Source organism: Meles meles, chromosome 8 (assembly GCF_922984935.1).
Source record: "Meles meles chromosome 8, mMelMel3.1 paternal haplotype, whole genome shotgun sequence".
NCBI lineage: Eukaryota > Metazoa > Chordata > Mammalia > Carnivora > Mustelidae > Meles > Meles meles.
Genome location: NC_060073.1, coordinates 119,971,513 through 119,989,370, shown reverse-complemented (window position 1 = coordinate 119,989,370; position 17,858 = coordinate 119,971,513). Strand labels below are relative to the sequence as shown.

General features: G+C 48.3%; 1 long non-coding RNA gene across 1 annotated transcript; it reads right to left on the bottom strand.

Moving 5' to 3' along the window:
- Positions 1 to 13,486: 13,486 nt before the first annotated feature.
- Positions 13,487 to 16,433, bottom strand: LOC123948184. The gene is made up of 3 exons (XR_006819932.1): positions 16,356 to 16,433; positions 15,661 to 15,723; positions 13,487 to 13,579 (listed from the first exon to the last, which is right to left on the bottom strand). It is a non-coding gene; the product is annotated as an uncharacterized LOC123948184 (long non-coding RNA).
- Positions 16,434 to 17,858: the final 1,425 nt, after the last annotated feature.

Below are 17,858 nucleotides of genomic sequence, written 5' to 3'. Positions count from 1 at the left end.
GAAAGCTTATGAGAACCGGACACAAAAAACCCGGTGAACTCACTTCTGGAGGTGCAGGCCCACAGGTCTGCTGCCTTGGCCTGGTCCAGGGTCCCAAATGTCGCAGCCCTTTGGGAACCTGAGATAGCCTGAGAGATAGCCCCCTATGAGCCAGGCATATGGGTGGTCAATCCCTCCTGCTACTCACTCCCCTGGGGTGCCCACCCCGGGGCTGGCAGTTTGGGCCTGCAAAGCCCCTAGGCCCTCGTACTAACCCTCGTTTGCTTTTGACACTTCTGTCCCCAGGGGCCTGTCTCATAAGCCCTCAAGATTGGGGATGCCTGGGCCGCACTATAGGAGTTTACCTGGCACCCAGCAGGAAACCAGGCCATTCAGAGTTGCTCAAAACCCTCAAACTGGGAGAAACCTACATGCCTCCCTATGTCCACCCCTACCTCTGGGGGCCCCTCAGTCACAAAACACAGAGTTTGACACACCACCTGTCACCCATCCTTGACTCAGCCACATGGGGATCCTGCCTCAGTACCAAAAGATTGGGCCTGCCATGCTCCTAGGCCCTAACCTTAACCCTAGTTTGGCTTTTCAGGCTTCCATCCCCAGAGACCTGGCCACCAAGCCCTCCAGATTGGGGAACCCTGAGCCACAACCCAGGACTCTGCCTGCCACCATTTGGAGCTGCACAAAATCCACAGAGCAGGAGAAACCTCTGTGACTCCCTGAGGCCACCCCAACATTCGTTGCCCCACCGGGCCACAAACATGAAGGATGATGTTCAGCAAGACACCCTGACTCAGCACAGGCCCCAGAAAGCTCCACTGGGTGGGTGCCCTGAGGGAACCACGTGGGCCCAGCCAGTGTTCCCAGATGCCCAGGACACACAACTAGTGAGAAACTGCTCTAGACCCTGGGCACCTGCACCGCCCAAATTGCCGCCCAACGCGGGCCAATTCTCATAAGCTTTCTGCTCAAATCAATACTGATTAGGCAGAAAGCTCATGAGAATTGTTCAGAAAACCCGCAGCGAACTAGCTGGCAGGGCCAGGGGCTGCCACAGGGCTGCTGCCTGGGCCTGCCCTTGAATCCCGAGTGGTCATGGTCTGTACCCTGCTATATTGCCCTCTATGAGCCAGGGCCATGCACAGCCTACCACTCCTGCTATTCGGTCCCGTGGGGTGCCTGCCCCAGCGCTGTTGGATCAGGCCTGCCAGGCCCCTAGGCCCGCACCCTAAGCCTCCTTTGGATTTTCAGGGTTCAGACCCTGGGACCTATCCCCTGAGAGCCCCAGATTGGGGACCCCAGAGCCACAACCCAGGAGTCCGCCTGCCACCACGAAGGCCACTGTGGCCTTCGGAACTGTGCAGAACACTCAGACTGGGAGAAAACCACAAGCATCCCTGAGGCCACCCCCATCTCTGGTGGCCCGTGCCCGTCCACAAAACCAGGAGTCTGACACGTCGATTGACCCTCATCCTCAACTCACATCCCCTCCAGGATCCCGCCTCAGATTTGGCTTATCAGGCCTGTCATTCCCCTAGACCCTAAGGATAACCATAGGGTGGGTTCTCAGGCTTCTGTTGCCAAAGAACTGGCCCCAGTCCCTCAAGACTGAGGACTCCTGAGCCACACCCCAGGCCTCTGCCTGCCACCAGGAGGAAACTGTGCTGCCACCAGGAGGAAATGAGCTGACCAAAAGCCTCAGAGCAGGAGAAACCTGCATGCCCACCCCACCCCCCGAGGTCACCCCCCACCTTCAGCACTCCAGCAGACCACAAACACGGAGACTGACCCTCAGCCAGACCCCTTCCCTCAACCTGGACTCTGACTCCCCGCCTGACCTTTGTCCTTGTCTCAGCACAACCAGGGATCCTGCCTCAGTGCCACCAGATCGAGCCTGCCATTCCCCTTGGCCCTAATCCTAACCCTAGTTTGGGTTTTCATACTTCCATCCAAAAAGTCCTGGCCCCCAAGCCCCACAGATTAAGGACACCTGAGTGACACCTCAGGACTGTGCCCACCACGTGGAAGGAAACCATGCCATTTGTAGCTGGGTGGTACCCTCAGACAAGGAGAAACCTGCATGCCACCCTGAGGCCACCCCCAGCTTCTACAGGCCCTGGACACAAAGCCAGACTCTGACATGCTGCCTGATGCCCGCCCCCAAGTCAACCCAGCAGATAGCCCACCTCCTCACCAGAAGATCAGGCCTGTCGTGCCTCAAGGCCCTAAACCTAACCCTAGGTGTGGTGTACAGGCGTCCATGCCCAGAGACATGGCCCCTAAGCCTACCAGATTGGGGATCCTTGTACTCAACCCCAGGACTCCACCAGCTGCCCAGAGTAAAATGTGTCCATTTGGAGTTGGGCAGAACCCTCAGAGCGGGAGGAACCTGCATGTCGCCTGAGACACCCTCAGCTTCTGCGGCACCCCTGGACACAAACCCAGGGTCTGACATGCCACCTGATGCACACCTTCAACTCAGCCCACCATGGAGCCTGCCTCAACACTGGCAGTTCAGATCTGCCATAGCCCTAGGCCCTAAACCTAACCCTAAGTTGCATTTTCAGGCTTCCATCCTCAGGGGTCTGTCCCCCAAGTCCTCTAGATTGGGAGCCCTGGAGCTCCACTGTAGGAGTCCATCTGCCACCCAGCAGGAAAACCAGTCCATTTGGATCTGTGAAGAACCCTCGGAGCTGGAGAAACCTGCATGCCCAACTCCCCCAAGTTGTTCAGCTCCCCAGTTACAAATCCAGAGCCTGATGCACCACCTGACCCCCATCTTAACTCAGCTCCTTGGGGAACTCACCTCAGCACCAGCAGTTCGGGCCCACCACACCACTAGCTCAGCTCTCCTCATGGACCCCTGCCAGCTCTAGGCAGACCTAGAACTCCCCTGTCTGCGGCAAAGTTCTGGGATCCCCCCTCCTTCTTCTCAAGTTACATTGGCCCAGGCATTCATGAGAAAGAGGAAGGCTACCTCCTGAATGCTTAACATCTCCTTTTCTCTTCTGCCCTATTTCTCTCCACTTACCTTTGTACCTGGGCAGACTGGAAGGGACATTTCAATGGAACATGGACATGCTCTGACATCTGAATCTTCCTGGCAGCTTTCTGAGGGCTCCTTATGCAAACAGAAACTAGTGTATCGTACCATAGTGTGTTTGAAAATGATCATCGACAGAACAGGAGAGCGAAAATCCCTCCATTTTTACCTCACTCCTCATGAAGTAGAACATGGTCTTCTTTCCTTCCTTGACTTCCGTTAAATTCGTTTCTGTGCAGTGTTCATTCCTTTGCTTCAGGGGTAGGATTTCATGATTCCTCACCTGCAAAGAACACCCAGAGCTCATCACAACAAGTACTTTCCCTAATAGCCGTCACCTGTTGAACACATCCCCCCACACCCCTGCCCTCTAGCAACGCTCGGTTTGTGCTCTAAGGCTAAGACTGTTCCCTCATTGGCATATCTTTCTCCCCTCACTATGTTCATCTGTCTTCTTTCTGAAATAGGAGTCAAATCATAGGCCATTGGTCTTTTCTTACTGATTTTGCTTACCTCAATCCACTCTAGATCCTTCCACATCTTTGGTGATGGCAAGATTTCATTCTTTTTGAGGCTGGGTCCTATTCCATTAGATAGATAGATAGATAGATAGATAGATAGATCGATCGATCGATCAATCGATCTCTCACATCTTCTTTATCCATTCATCAGTAAATGGACATCGGGCTCCCTCTATTGTTTTGCTATTGTTGATAATGTTGCTATAAACATCACGGTGCTTGTACCCCACTGAACGTGCATTTTTTTTGTCCTTTGGATAAATACCTAGGACTGCAATTGCTGGGTCCTAGGATTGTTCAGATTTTAGCTTTTGGAGGAATCTCCATACTCTTTTCCAAAGAGGCTGCAACAACCTGCATGCCCACTGACAGTGCAGGAGGGCTCTGCTTTAAGCAGAACGTTACCTGCCTGCAATTCCCTAGGGGAAATGGAAAACCTGTGGGATAACCTGACTCACCGAGTGTCAGGCAAGCAGCCCCAGAAATTCACCCCAGAGTTCCTGATGCCAAGCCCCTTGAAGCCACCAGAATGCCTCTATCCAGGGGAATTCCCAAAGACTCTCCTTCTGACTTCACCACCCATGAAACTGCAGAGAAAATACGTCTGTCCAACTATCTAGACGGTCCATTTAGTGAAACTAGAAGGTCAAGCTTCCCTTTTAAATCATCCAAGCCTCCTCAGAATCATTTTGAATGTTCCCTCTGCCCTCACTGGAACTCTTTCGATGGAAAGATGAATCCATTAGGATACATCACTTTTGACAAAGGAAAAGACATCATCCAAGACACTATCTGACCTCACACAGCCACATAACTCTAGATGCCTGCCATTCCACCACAGCCTAGGCCCAATGGAATAAACACTGTTACATGAAGGAACACATTCTATATTCAAAACACACACCGAGTCAATCCCATCTGTGATTCATGAACTGGCATGAGTCTCCTAATGCAGCTCACAACTCACAGGTCTCAAACCACAATGGCACTGTCCCTCCAGACTGGGGACCCCTGAGACAGACCATAGGACTACGCTTGCCACGCAGGATGAGACCATGACTTTTGGAGCTGCACAAAACCCTCAGAGCAGGAAAAAACTGCATGACTCCTGAGGCCACCACCACTTTCAGAGCCCTCACAGGCCACAAAACCAGTGCCTGGTGTTCACTCTGACCCCCATCCTCAACTGTGCCCTCATCAGTGTGGGCTCTCGGGGAACCGTGCTGGCCCAGTCCATGGTCACGGGTGGCTGCTACACGAACCTAGACACAAAGCAATCCAAACACTAGGAGCATGCCTGACCACAATCGCTCCGCTATGCCGGCCAATTCTCACAAAATTTCTGCCCAAATCAACATCGTTTTGGGCAGAAATCTCATGTGAATTGGCCAGAAACCTCCTTTGAACTCGCATGCAGAAGTGGGAGGCCTCAGAGAAGGTGTCTGGATCTGGGCCATTGTCCTGAGGGGTCACAGCCCAAACCTCACCAGAAAGAGCTCTAAACTCTAGATGCACAAGTGCTCGGAATTGCCCCAGAACTCTGGCAATCCTGACCTCTACTCAGTCCCCTGGGTGGCCAGCCTCAGCACTGGCAGAAAGGGTGTGCCCTGCCCCTAGGACCTAAACCTAACCCTAGGTTGTGTGTTCAGGCTTACATCCCCAGAGACCTGGCCGCAAGCCCTCCAGATTGGGAACCCCAGAGCTGCACCCCAGGACTCCACTCCCACAAAGGAGGGAACAGTACTGTTCTGAGCTGCAGAAAACCCTCAGATGGGGAGAAACCGTCATACCCTCCTGAGGCCACCCCCACCTTCAGCACCCAAACGGGCCACAAATAGGGAGCCTCATTCTCAGCCTGAGACCCTCCCTCAACTCTACCCCCAGAAATCTCCCATCAGCTGGGGCCCTCAGGGGAGTGGTGTTGGACCAGTCCAAGTTCCTGGATGGTTGCAACATGCACCTAGGGAGAAAGCACTCTAAACAGAGGTTGTGAGTGCATCCCAAATTGCTGCCCAATGCCAGCCAATTCTCATGAGCTTCTTGCCCAAACAATATCCATTTGGGCATAAAGCTCATGAGAATTGCCCAGAAAATCCCCCAGTGAAATGGCTTCTGGCAGCACGGACCTGCAGGGCAGCCACCTGGGCCTGGCACATGATCTCAAGTGGTCGCGGCCCAAACCCCATAAGAAAGCAGTCTAAAATCCAGGTGCAAACATGGCCAAACCCTCACTCTACTCAACCCCCTGGAGTGCTGTCTCAGCAATTTCAGATCAGGCCTGCCATGTCCCAGACCCTATCCCTAACCCTAGGTTGGGTTTTCAGGTTTCCATCTGCAGGGGCCTATCACCCAAGACCTCCAGATTGAGGACCCCTGAGCCACACCCCAGGAATCCACCTGCTACCCAGATGGAAACTGTGCCATTGGAGCTGCGCCCAACCCTCTGAGCAGGAGAAACCTGCATGCCTCCTGAGGCCATGCCCACCTTCGGTAGCCGCCACAGTCACCAACCCAGAGACTGAGGCACTGCATGATGCCCTCTCTCAACTCAGCCCACTGGGGAGCCTGCCTCAGCACCAGCAGATCTGGCCTGCCATGCCCTTAGGCCCTAACCCTAAACATTGTTTGGGTTTCAGGATTCCACCCTAAAGGCCTGGCCCCAAAGCCCCCCATATTAAGGACCTCTGAGTAACACCCCAGAATTCAGCCCAAAAAGCGGTTGCAAATGAGACCATTTGGAGCTGTGCCGAACTCTCAGAGTGGGAGAAATCTGCAAGCCCTCGTAAAGCCAAGACCACTTTTGGTGGCCCCCCGGCCACAAAAACGGACTCTGATGCAATGACTGACAAATCCTCAACTTGACCCTGAGCAGAACATGCCTCAGAAATGTCAGATCAGGCCTGCCATGCCCCTAGGCCTTAAGCCTAAACCTAGTTGAGGTGTTCAGGCTATCATGCCCAAAGGCCTGGCCTGCAACCCAGACAGATTAGGGACCCCAGAGACTCACACCAGAATTCTACCTCCCACTGAGGGCACAACTCTGCTGCTTGGAGCTGCACAGAGCCCTCAGAATGGGAGAAACCTGTACGAACCCCTGAGGCCAGCCCAGCTTCTGTGGAACCCCTGGACACAAACCTGGAATCTGATGCACCTCCAGACATGTACCCTCAACTCAGCCCACCAGGGAACTGTCCTCAGCACCGACAGATTGAACCTGCCATGCCCCTAGGCCCTAACCCTAATCCTAGTTTGGATTTTGGGCTTCCATCCCAAAAGACCTGGCCCCCAAACCAGCCTAATTAAGGACCCCTGAATGATACCCCAGGATTCAGCCTCCCATGTGGTAGGAAGCTGTGCCATTTGAAGCTGCACAGAACCCTCAGAGAGGGAGAAACCTGCATACCCCGCTAAAGTGACCCCGCCACCCACTATCTGCAGGCCCCCTGGCCGCAAACCCAGATTCTGAGGCACCACCTGACATGTGCCCTCAACTCAGCCCCAAGGGGATCATGCATCAGTGCTGGCAGATCGGGTCTGCCATGCCCCTAGGTCCTAACCCTAACCCTAGGAGGGGTGTACAGGCTTCCGTGCACAGAGGCCTGGTCCTTAAGTCCTCCAGATTGAGGATGCCTGATACTCATGCTGGGAATCTGCATGCCACGCAGGGCACCGCTGTGCTGTTTGGAGCTGCGCTGAACCCTCAGAGCTGGAGAAACTTCCATGCACCCCTGAAGTCACCCCCAGGTTATGTGAACGTCTGGACACACACCCAGAGGCTAATGCCCCATCTGACACCCGACCTCAACTCAGTGCACCAGGGCACCTACCTCAGCACTGGCATATCAGGTCTACCATGCCCCTAGGCCTTACCCCTATCCCTAATTTCGGTTTTCAGGTATCATCCCCAAGAGTCCTGACCCCAAGACCCTAAGATTAAAGACTCCTGAGTGACACCCCAGGACTCTGTCCACCATGCAGGAGGAAACCATGCTGTTTGGAGCTATGTCAAATCCTCAGAGCAGGAGAAAACTGGATGGCTCACCTGAGGCTATCCCCCACCCTCTGTGCACCATCGGGCCACAAATGCGGAGGCTGGCACTCAGCCTGCCTACCACCCAGGAGGAAACCATGCCATTTGAAGCTGAGTAGAACACTCAGAGTGGGAGAAACTGCATGCCTCCCTGAGAACAACCCCCTCCTTCAGCGGTCCCCTGGCCACAAACCTGGACCCTCTCATGCCACCTGACCCCTGCCCTCAATTCAGCCCCCTGGGATCCCTTCTCAGTGCCAGCAAATTGGCCTGCCATTGCCCCTCGCCCTAACCTTAACCCTAGATTGCATTTTCAGTCTTCATCCCCAGAGGCTGGTCCCCCAATTCCTCCATATTTGGACCCCTGAGCCACAACCCAGTACTCTATCTGCCACTCAGGAGGAAACCGTTCTGTTTGGAGCTACACAGAACCCTCAGAATGGGAGAAATCCTCATGCTCCCTGAAGCCACCTCCAGCTTCGGCCACCCCCAGGCACAAACCCAGATCGTAATGCACCACCTGACCATGGCCCTCAACTCAGTACCCCAGACATCTAGCCTCAGCACCAGCAGATCAGGCCAGCCAGGCCCCTGTGCTCTTTTCCAAGCCCTAGGTTGTGTTTTCAGTCTTCTATCCTCTGATGATTGACACCAAAGCTCCGCTGATGGGTTACACCTGGACTATACCAGAATATTTCGTTGCCCCCTGAGGCTATCCCACTTTCAGCACCCCCTGTTCACACCTGGATCTTAGCATTCACACTGACCCACGTCCTCAACTCTGCTCCTCAGGTCACTCCTCTCAGGGTGGCATATTGAGACTGACATGACCCTTAGCCCTAACCAAAACTTAGGTACATTTTCTGTCTTGTGTCCCAAGAATACAGGTACCAAAGCCCCACATATGTGGGACCCCTGAGAAATGCCAGAGGACTCTGTCTTCAACCCAGCAGGAAACAGTAGAATTGGAACTCTGCCAAGGACTGAGAGCAGGAGAAATCTGCCTTTCCCCCCATGGCCACCAACCCGGAGCCTGACTCAGACTGACCCATGTTCTCTACTCAGTCCCCGTGAGAGCTCTGCGCAGCACCAGCAAATCAGGCCTGTCATGTTCCTGGGACCTAGCCCTAACCCTAGATTGGGGTTTCATGCTCTGTCCCCAGAGGACTGGCGCCCAAGTCCCACGGATGGGGACCCCTGAGCAATATTTGAGATCTCTGCCTGCCACCCAGAAGGAAACCATACCATTTGGGACTCTGCAAAGGATTCTGAGCAGGAGAAATCTGCCACGCACCACTGAGTTCACCCAGAGTCAGCAGCTGGACACAAACCTGAACCTGACACTTACTCTATCCATCACTCTGTACTCAGCCCTCTGGATAGCTTGCCACACCACCATCAGATTGGGCCTGCCAAGGTCCTAACCCCTAACTGAAGCTTAGTTTGTGTTCTGAGCATTCAATTCCTAGGGGCCTGGCTCCCTACCCCACGGACTGGGATCACCTTAGCCATACCACAGGACTCATCCTAACACACAGGAGGAAAGCGTGCCATGTAGACCTCTAGAAAGTATTCAAAGCAGGATAAAATGCCTGCCCATCTGAGCCTATACCAGCAAACCCCCAATTTCAGTGGCCTCTAGGTCACAAACCCTGTGCCTGACCAGAACCAGAACTCTCATCCTTAATTCCAGCCTCTAGGAACCACACACACTGTCAGCTGTTTGGGCCTGCAATGTCCCTTGGCCCTAAATCTATCCCTAGCTTGGGTTCTCATGTATCCGTCCCTTAAGGGTGGGCTCCAAAGCCCTAGGATTTGGGGATGCCTGAGCAATACCACAGGACTCAGCCTCACACCCAGATGGAAATGTTTCCATAATGGACTCCAGTAAGTATATAGGTCAGTATAAATATGAAGGCCCATCTGTGTCCATCCCAGTGAACTGCCACATTCAAGGGCTCATGGATTGAAACCCTGAGCCGGACACTCACCCTGACCCATGCCCTCAACTCAGTCCTCCAGGACGCTCACCACACGGTTGGCAATACAGACCTTCCATTTACCTAGGTCCTAACCATAAACCTATTTGGAGTTCTGAGAGGTCCATCTGTAGAGGCCTGGATCCCAAGCCCCAGGTATTGGGAACACTTCAGCAAAACCAGAGGATCAGCCTGCCACACAAAAGGAAACTCCTTTTTTTACTCCAGACTGGATTCAGAGCATGAGACACCTGAATGCAAACCTGAGACAATGTCAGTGAACCTACACTTTCATCCACCCTCTGAAGACAATCCCTGAGCTTGATACACACCCTAAATCTCCATTGTATCTCAGACCTTGTGAAGATCTCCACAGTTCTGGCTGATTGTATCTTCTAGGCTTCAGGGCCTTAACCCAATGTAAGGTCTAGACATGGGTGAAAATATGAACAGATATTTCTCCAATGATGACATGCATGTGACCAACAGATATATACATAAATGTTCCATATCACATGGCTTCTGGGAAATGCAAATCTAAACCACATTGAGGTGTCCTATCACACCAGGCAGAATGTCTAAAATTAACAGGACTTGAAACCACAAATGTTGGTGAGGATGCAGAGAATGGAGAACCCTCCTACACTCCTGGTTGGAATGCATACTGTTACATCCACTCTGGAAAACAGTAAAACAGTACGGGGTTTCCTCAAGAAGTTAAAAGTAAAGTTACCCTAAAACACAGCAATTGCACTACAGGGCTTTTACCACAAAAATAGAGATGTAGGGGAAAGAACTGGCACCTGCACCCCAGTGTTCCTTGCAACAATATCCACTATAGATAAACTATGGAAAGAACCCAGGTATCTATGGACAGAGGAATGGATAAAGAAGATGTGGTTCATATATTCAATGGAATATTCCTCAGCCATCAGAAAGGATGAATACTTACCATCACATCAACCTGGATGGGTCTGGAAGATATTATGCTGAGTAAAATATGTCAATGAAAGAAACACAATTATCATAGGGTTTCACTCATATGTGAAATATCAGAAATAGGGCAGAGAACCGTAGGCAAAGGAAGGGGAAACAGAATGGGAAGTCATCAGAGATGGGGAAAAAACCATGATAGACTCTTAACTATAGCAACCAACTGAGGGTTGCTGGATGGGGGCGGGGGTTAACTGGGTGATGGGCATTAAGGAGGGCACGTGATGCAATACACATCTGATATATTATTTAACACTACATCTGAAAATAATGATGTTTAATAAGTTGGCTAATTGAATTCAAATTAAAAAATGAAAGAACTCAAATAAACTACCCTAACAATTTGTATGGAATCACAAAAGATACTGAACAACCAACACAATGTTATAAAGAAAAACAAAGCTGGAGGCATCACATTCCGTATTTCAAATTATAGTACAAAGCTGCATTCATCCTCACAAAAGGACAATCTCTACAACAAATGGTGTTGGGAAAACTGAACAGCTATGCATAAAACAATGAAATTAGACTGCTTTCTTACACCATATGGACAAATAAACTCAAAACAGATTCAAGACCTCAATGTGAGACCTTAAATCATAAAAATCTTACAAGAGGGCACAGACAGTAACTTCTCTGACATGAACCATACATTTAATAGACAAGCCTCCTAAGGCAAAGGAAACAAAAGCAAAAATAAACTACTAGAGTTCCATCAATATAAAAACTTACCGCACAGCAGAACAACAATGAAAATGTAATAAATAGAATACAACGTACTTAAGAGGAGAAGATGTTTGCAAATATCATGTGCAATAAAGGGGTAGTGTCCAAAATATGTAGAACTGATAGAACGCAACAACAAAAAACAAAAAATCCAGTTAAAAAATAGACAAAAGACATGAACAGACATTTCTCCAAAGAAGACATACAGATGGCCAACAGTCACGTGAGAAGATGTTCACATCAGCCATCAACAGGAAAATCCAAATGAAAAGGTCCATGAGATATTACCTCATACTATCAGAATGGCTAACAGCACCAGCACAAGAAAACAAATGTTGGGAGGATGTGGGTAAAAGGGAACCCTCTTGCACTGTGGTGGGAATACTAGCTGCTGCAGTCCCTGTGGAAAACAGTATCACTGTTCCTCAAAACGTTAAATATTAGAACTACCTTATAATCCAGCAATCACACTACCGGGTGTTTACCCGAAGAATATGAGAACAGTAACTCAAAAGGATACATGTGCCCCTATGTTTCTTGCAACATTAATTACAATATTACAATATGGAAACTATCCAAGTGTTTCTTGATAACTTGATAAATGAGATGATAAATGTATACACACACACACACACACACACACACAGTGGGAAATTACTCAGCCATAAAAAAATGAAATCTTGCCATTTGCAGACACATGGATGGAGCTAGAGAGTACTATTCTAAGTGAAATCAGTCAGAGAAAGACAAAGGCCTTTTGATGTCACTCTTCCACGGAATTTAAGAAACAAACATACATAAATAAAGGAGAAAGAAGATACAAAACAAAAACCGACTCTGTGGTAACCAGAGTGGAAGTGGATGGAGGTATGAGTGATATAGATGACGGGGACTAAGAGTACACTTTTCTTTTCTTTTTTATTTGTTTATTTTCAGCATAACAGTGTTCACTGTTTTTGCACCACACCCAGTGCTCCATGCAGTACGTGCCCTCCCTATTACCCACCACCTGGTTCCCCAACCTCCCAACCCCCCCCCCACCCCTTCAAAACCCTCTGGTTGTTTTTCAGAGTCCATAGTCTCTCATGGTTCATCTCCCCTACCAGTTTCCCTCAACTCACTCTCCTCTCCATCCCCCCATATCCTCCGTGTTCTTTGTTATGCTCTACAAATAAGTGAGACCATATGATATTTGACTCTCTCTGCTTGACTTATTTCACTCAGCATAATCTCTTCCAGTCCCATCCATGTTGCTACAAAAGTTGGGTATTGATCCTTTCTGATGGAGGCATAATACTCCATCGTGTATATGGACCACATTTTCCTTATCCATTCCTCCGTTGAAGGGCATCTTGGTTCTTTCCACAGTTTGGCGACCGTGGCCATTGCTGCAATAAACATTGGGGTGCAGATGGCTCATCTTTTCACTCCATCTGTATCTTTGGGGTAAATACCCAGCAATGCAATTGCAGCATCATAAGGAAGCTCTATTCTTAATTTCTGGAGGAATCTCCACACTGTTCTCCAAAGTGGCTGCTCCAACTTGCATTCCCACCAACAGTGTAAGAGGGTTCCCCTTTCTCCACATCCTCTCCAACACACGTTGTTTCCTGTCTTGCTAATTTTGGCCATTCTAACTGGCGTCAGGTGGTATCTCAATGTGGTTTTAATTTGAATCTCCCTGATGGCTAGTGATGATGAACATTTTTTCATGTGTCTGATAGCCATTTGTATGTCTTTGTTGGAGAAGTGTCTGTTCATATCTTCTGCCCATTTTTGGATATGATTATCTGTTTTGTGTGTGTTGAGTTTGAGGAGTTCTTTATAGATCCTGGGTATCAACCGTTTGTCTGCACTGTCATTTGCAAATATTTTCTCCCATTCCGTGGGTTGCCTTTTTGTTTAGTGGACTGTTTCCTTTGCTGTGCAGAAGCTTTTGATCTTGATGAAGTCCCAAAAGTTCATTTTCGCTTTTGTTTCCTATGCCTTTGGAGACATATCTTGAAAGAAGTTGCTGTGACTGATATCGAAGAGGTTACTGCCTATGTTCTCCTCTAGGATTCTGATGGATTCCTGTCTCACGTTGAGGGCTTTTATCCATTTTGAGTGTAAGAGAATGGTCGAGTTTCATTCTTCTCCATACAGCTGTCCCGTTTTCCCAGGACCATTTATTGAAGAGACTGTCTTTTTTCCACTGTATATTTTCTCCTGTTTTGTCAAAGATTATTTGACCATAGAGTCAAGGGTCCATATCTGGGCTCTCCAAGGAGTACACTTTTCTTGATGACCGCTGAGTAATATATAGAATCACTGAATCATTATATTGTACACCTGAAACTAATATACCACTGTATGTTAACTCTACCTGAATTAAAATAAACAATAAAAAGTTTTTTCTTTCAGTAAACTATTTGAAAAAGCTTTTGCTATGCAACATTCATAAGACTTACTTGAGAGTATTTACTGTACAATAATTATTCACTCTATGCCTGTAATTCAAATTTCACTGAATTCTTATAGTTTTCCTGATAACTGTAGCCCGCAGGAGCCATGGTTCCTTTCCACCGGGGTCAGCACCTATGCTTTCCAGAGTGTAAGTAGAGACAGATGTCACGTCACTGTCCAGAAAGCTATTATTGTTTCTGTTTTCATGTAAGATTGTCATAGAGTATGGGACAGGTTTCAGAGCACGTTTGTTATACACTCTGGATCTCTAATTCAGTGGTCATTACTTGGATCTGTTTGGCTAATAAGTTCCTGTGGATGGGCTTGCTCCAAGCATATATATGGAAGACAAATGTGGGTGGGTTTGGTGTGGGACAGGAAAAGGAACAAGTACAGACAAAGGTTTGATCCCTCCCCTGATCTAGGAACAGCCATGGGAGTGGGTATGGGCGGCAGAAGCAACAGGAAAGCACTAAGGTCACCAGCTGAAAGCAGGGAGCCCAGGTCATGGGATCTTGAGATGCAGGGCTTGAAGTCTGTTCTGAGCTATCTCTGGGCAAGAAGGGAGGAAGGAATGAGAAGGAGAAATTGCCTGCACCTGGCCCATGCCAGATTCCCACCACTACTGGTACACATCAGTCTACACAGCTGACCCAGCCTGGGCTCAAGATGGGCTGTCTTGGGCCCCTCAACCCTCAGTGGGACAGATGGCTCCAGGGCTCAGGGACATGCTGAGGGAGATGGGAAGGAGGGCTGCCCCTCCCAGGTCATCCCCTCCTTGAGCAGGCAGCCCTCCAGGATTGCTAAAAACCCACTGACAGTTTTAAAAGACATGCCATGGATAAACTAAGGCACTGAGAAATATAAAACAATATTCGTTTTTAAGTTCAGAGCTGTCAGCACATGAAGTGAGAAGATCTTCCCTGAGGAAGACTGAGGGGAGGGCAGGTGAGGCCGAGATGTGTGATGTGGCTTTCTTGATTGGGGACCTGCAGCCCCCTTCCAGGGCAAGGTATTGTCCTCATCTCACAGAGGATCCATGGAAGTGTTCCATCAAGGGACTGACTTAGCTGCCTCTTGAGAAGGTACCCTGGCATCAGGTTACACAGAGCAGAAGAGGAGTGCCAGATGGAGGGCGGGCAATACCCTGGAGGCCATGGGGCAAGAGCAGAGGCTCATGACCATAAAGATGATGAAAAACAGGAGGCAGCAGCAAGGGAGCTGGCACAGTGCTCACAGCTACAGTGACTGGGTGCCTTCTGTGCCAGGTATGGTTGACTTCAGTGGGCTCCAGACTAGTCCTGACCACAACCCTAGGAAGTGTGCACCACTACCGCCCTCCTCTCCCCATGCTGTTGCTAGGAATCTCAGTCACAGAACCTGGTCAATTTTTATGGAAATGAAGGAGTGGCTCCCCAGCACACTGCCCCTCTGGTGGTGGTCCAATGCAACCCTTGTGCTTGGCCAGAAACTGCTGTCTACCTGTCTCCACACAACTCAACAGACAGGAGGGTGTCCCTGAGTTCCACAGGATCCTATGAGACAGATTAACAGACCCCACTACCCCACCCACCACCAACACCCAGTCGGTCACTCAGGACCTCGGCTATTGTCATGAAGCTCACCACGATCTGTTTCTGTCACTTTCAAAGAAAGTTCTGTTCCCACACAATACCATACATCCTAGTTGCTGACTGGGGCCATGCCATGAACCCACATGGCACCTTTCTGGTAGAGAAGGCCAACCTCATAGAAAATGTTTCTAATGAAGTGCAAATCCATCAGGAATACAGTGTGAATGGTGGTACACTGCCTGCATGGTAGTCAGTAATTCTAACAAGGGTTGACCACCTCCCACCATTTTGCAAAACCTTCCACTATTTGGAGCTCATTCTCTGCCCTTGGAAAAAAGCCCAGTAAACAAACCTTTATCCTGAATGCTCCCTTCACCTTCTGATTCAAATCTTGTCCAACCACAATGGTATGAAACTAGAAATCAATCACAAGAAGAAAATGAGACATTGAAAAATATGTAGAAATTTAACAACATGCTCCTAAACTACCAACAGTCAAAGAAGAAATTATTAGAAATTTTTAAAGTACCTTGAGACAAAAAAAAAAAAAAGAACCTACAAAAACTTACAGGTTGCAGCAAAATTAGTTCTAAGGGGGAAGTTCATAGAAATTCAGGTCCTCTGGGGCACCTGGGTGGCTCAGTGGGTTAAGCCTCTGCCTTCAGCTCAGGTCATGATCTCAGGGTCCTGGGATTGAGCCCCACATCAGGCTCTCTGCTCAGCAGGGAGCCTGCTTCCTCCTCTCTCTCTACCTGCCTCTCTGCCTACTTGTGATCTCTATCAAATAAATAATTAAAATCTTTAAAAAAAAGAAATTCAGGTCCTAGACAATCCCCAAGAAAGCTCTCCTATAAACATTATAATTTTACATGAGAAAGAAGTATTTAAAAAAACAAGCAAAGCCCCAAATTAGTAGGAATAAGGAAATAACAAAAAGGAATTTGAAAATAAATACAATGGTGATTAAAAAGACAAAAGATCAATGAAAATAAGAGCTGCCTTTGTTGGAAAGATAAACAAAACTTACAAACTTTTAGCTAGACTCACCAAGAAAGAGAGAGGTCTCAAATGCCATCAGGAAAGAAAGATGATTAATTCCTGTCTCACACCGAAATCCTAGAGAACACAGGCAGCAACCTCTTCCACCTCCGACACAGCAACTTCTTTCAAGATACGTCTCTAAAGGCAAGGGAAACAAAAGCAAAAATGAACTTTTAGTACTTCATCAAGATGAAAAGCTTGGAAACAATCAACAAAACCGAAAGGCAACCTGTAGAACGGGAGAAGATATTTGCAAATGGTATTACAGTTAAAGGTCTGGTATCCAAGATTTAAACAGAATTTCTCAAACTCAACACCCAAAAAACAAAGAGTCCACTCAAGAAATGGGCAGAAGACATAAAAAGACACTTCTCCAAAAAAGACACACAAAAGGCTAACAGACATATGAAAAAATTCTCCCCATCACTTGCCATCAGGGAAATAAAAATCAAAACCACAATGAGACACCACCTTACACCAGTTAGAATAGCAAAAATTAAAAGATGGGGAACAATGAATGTCGGTGAGGTTGTGAAACATCTTACACAATAGTGTAAGAGGGACCCCTCTTACAATGTTGGTTGGAATACAAGCTGGTACAGTCATTATGAAAAACAGTATGGAGTTTCTTCAAGACATTAAAAATAAAGCTACCCTGTGACCCACGAATTGCACTCCTGGGTATTTACCATATGGATTTGGTAAAATGAAGAGGCACATGCACCCCAGTGTTCATAGCAGCAATGTCCACAATAGCCAGACTGTGGAAGGAGCTGAGATGTCCTTCAACAGATGAATGTATAAAGAAGATGTGGCTCAGGGGCCACTGGGTGACTCAGTGCATTAAGTCTCTGCCTTCGGCTCAGGTCATGATCTCAGGTTCCTAGGATCAAGCCCTGCATAGGGCTCTCTACTCAGTGGGGAGCCTGCTTCCCCCTCTCTTCCTGCCTTCCTCTCTGCCTACTTGTGATCTCTCTCTCTCTCTCTCTCTCTCTGTCAAATAAATAAATAAAATCCTTTAAAAAAAAGAAGATGTGATTCATATATACAATGGAATATTACTCAGCCATCAGAAACGATGAACACTTACCATTTGTATTGACATGGATGGAACTCGAGGGGATTATACTATGTGAAATAAGTCAAGCAGTGAAAGACAGTTTTCATATGATTTCACTCATATGTGGAATATAAGGAATAACACATGGGATCATAAGGACAGGGTCGGAAACCTGAATGGAAAGTTATATGAGAGGGAGAAAAACCATATGAGACTCTTGACTCTGGGAAACAAATTGAGGGTTGCAGAAAGGGAAGTGGGTTGGGGGAATGGGATAACTGGACGATGGACATTAAAGAGGGCATTTGTGGTGATAAGCACTGGCTGTTATACTCCATGAATCATTGAATTAATTAAATCATTAATAATGAATCATTGAACATTACATCAAAAACTAATGATGTACTATACCTTGCCTAATTGAATTTAAATTTAAATAAAATGAGAAA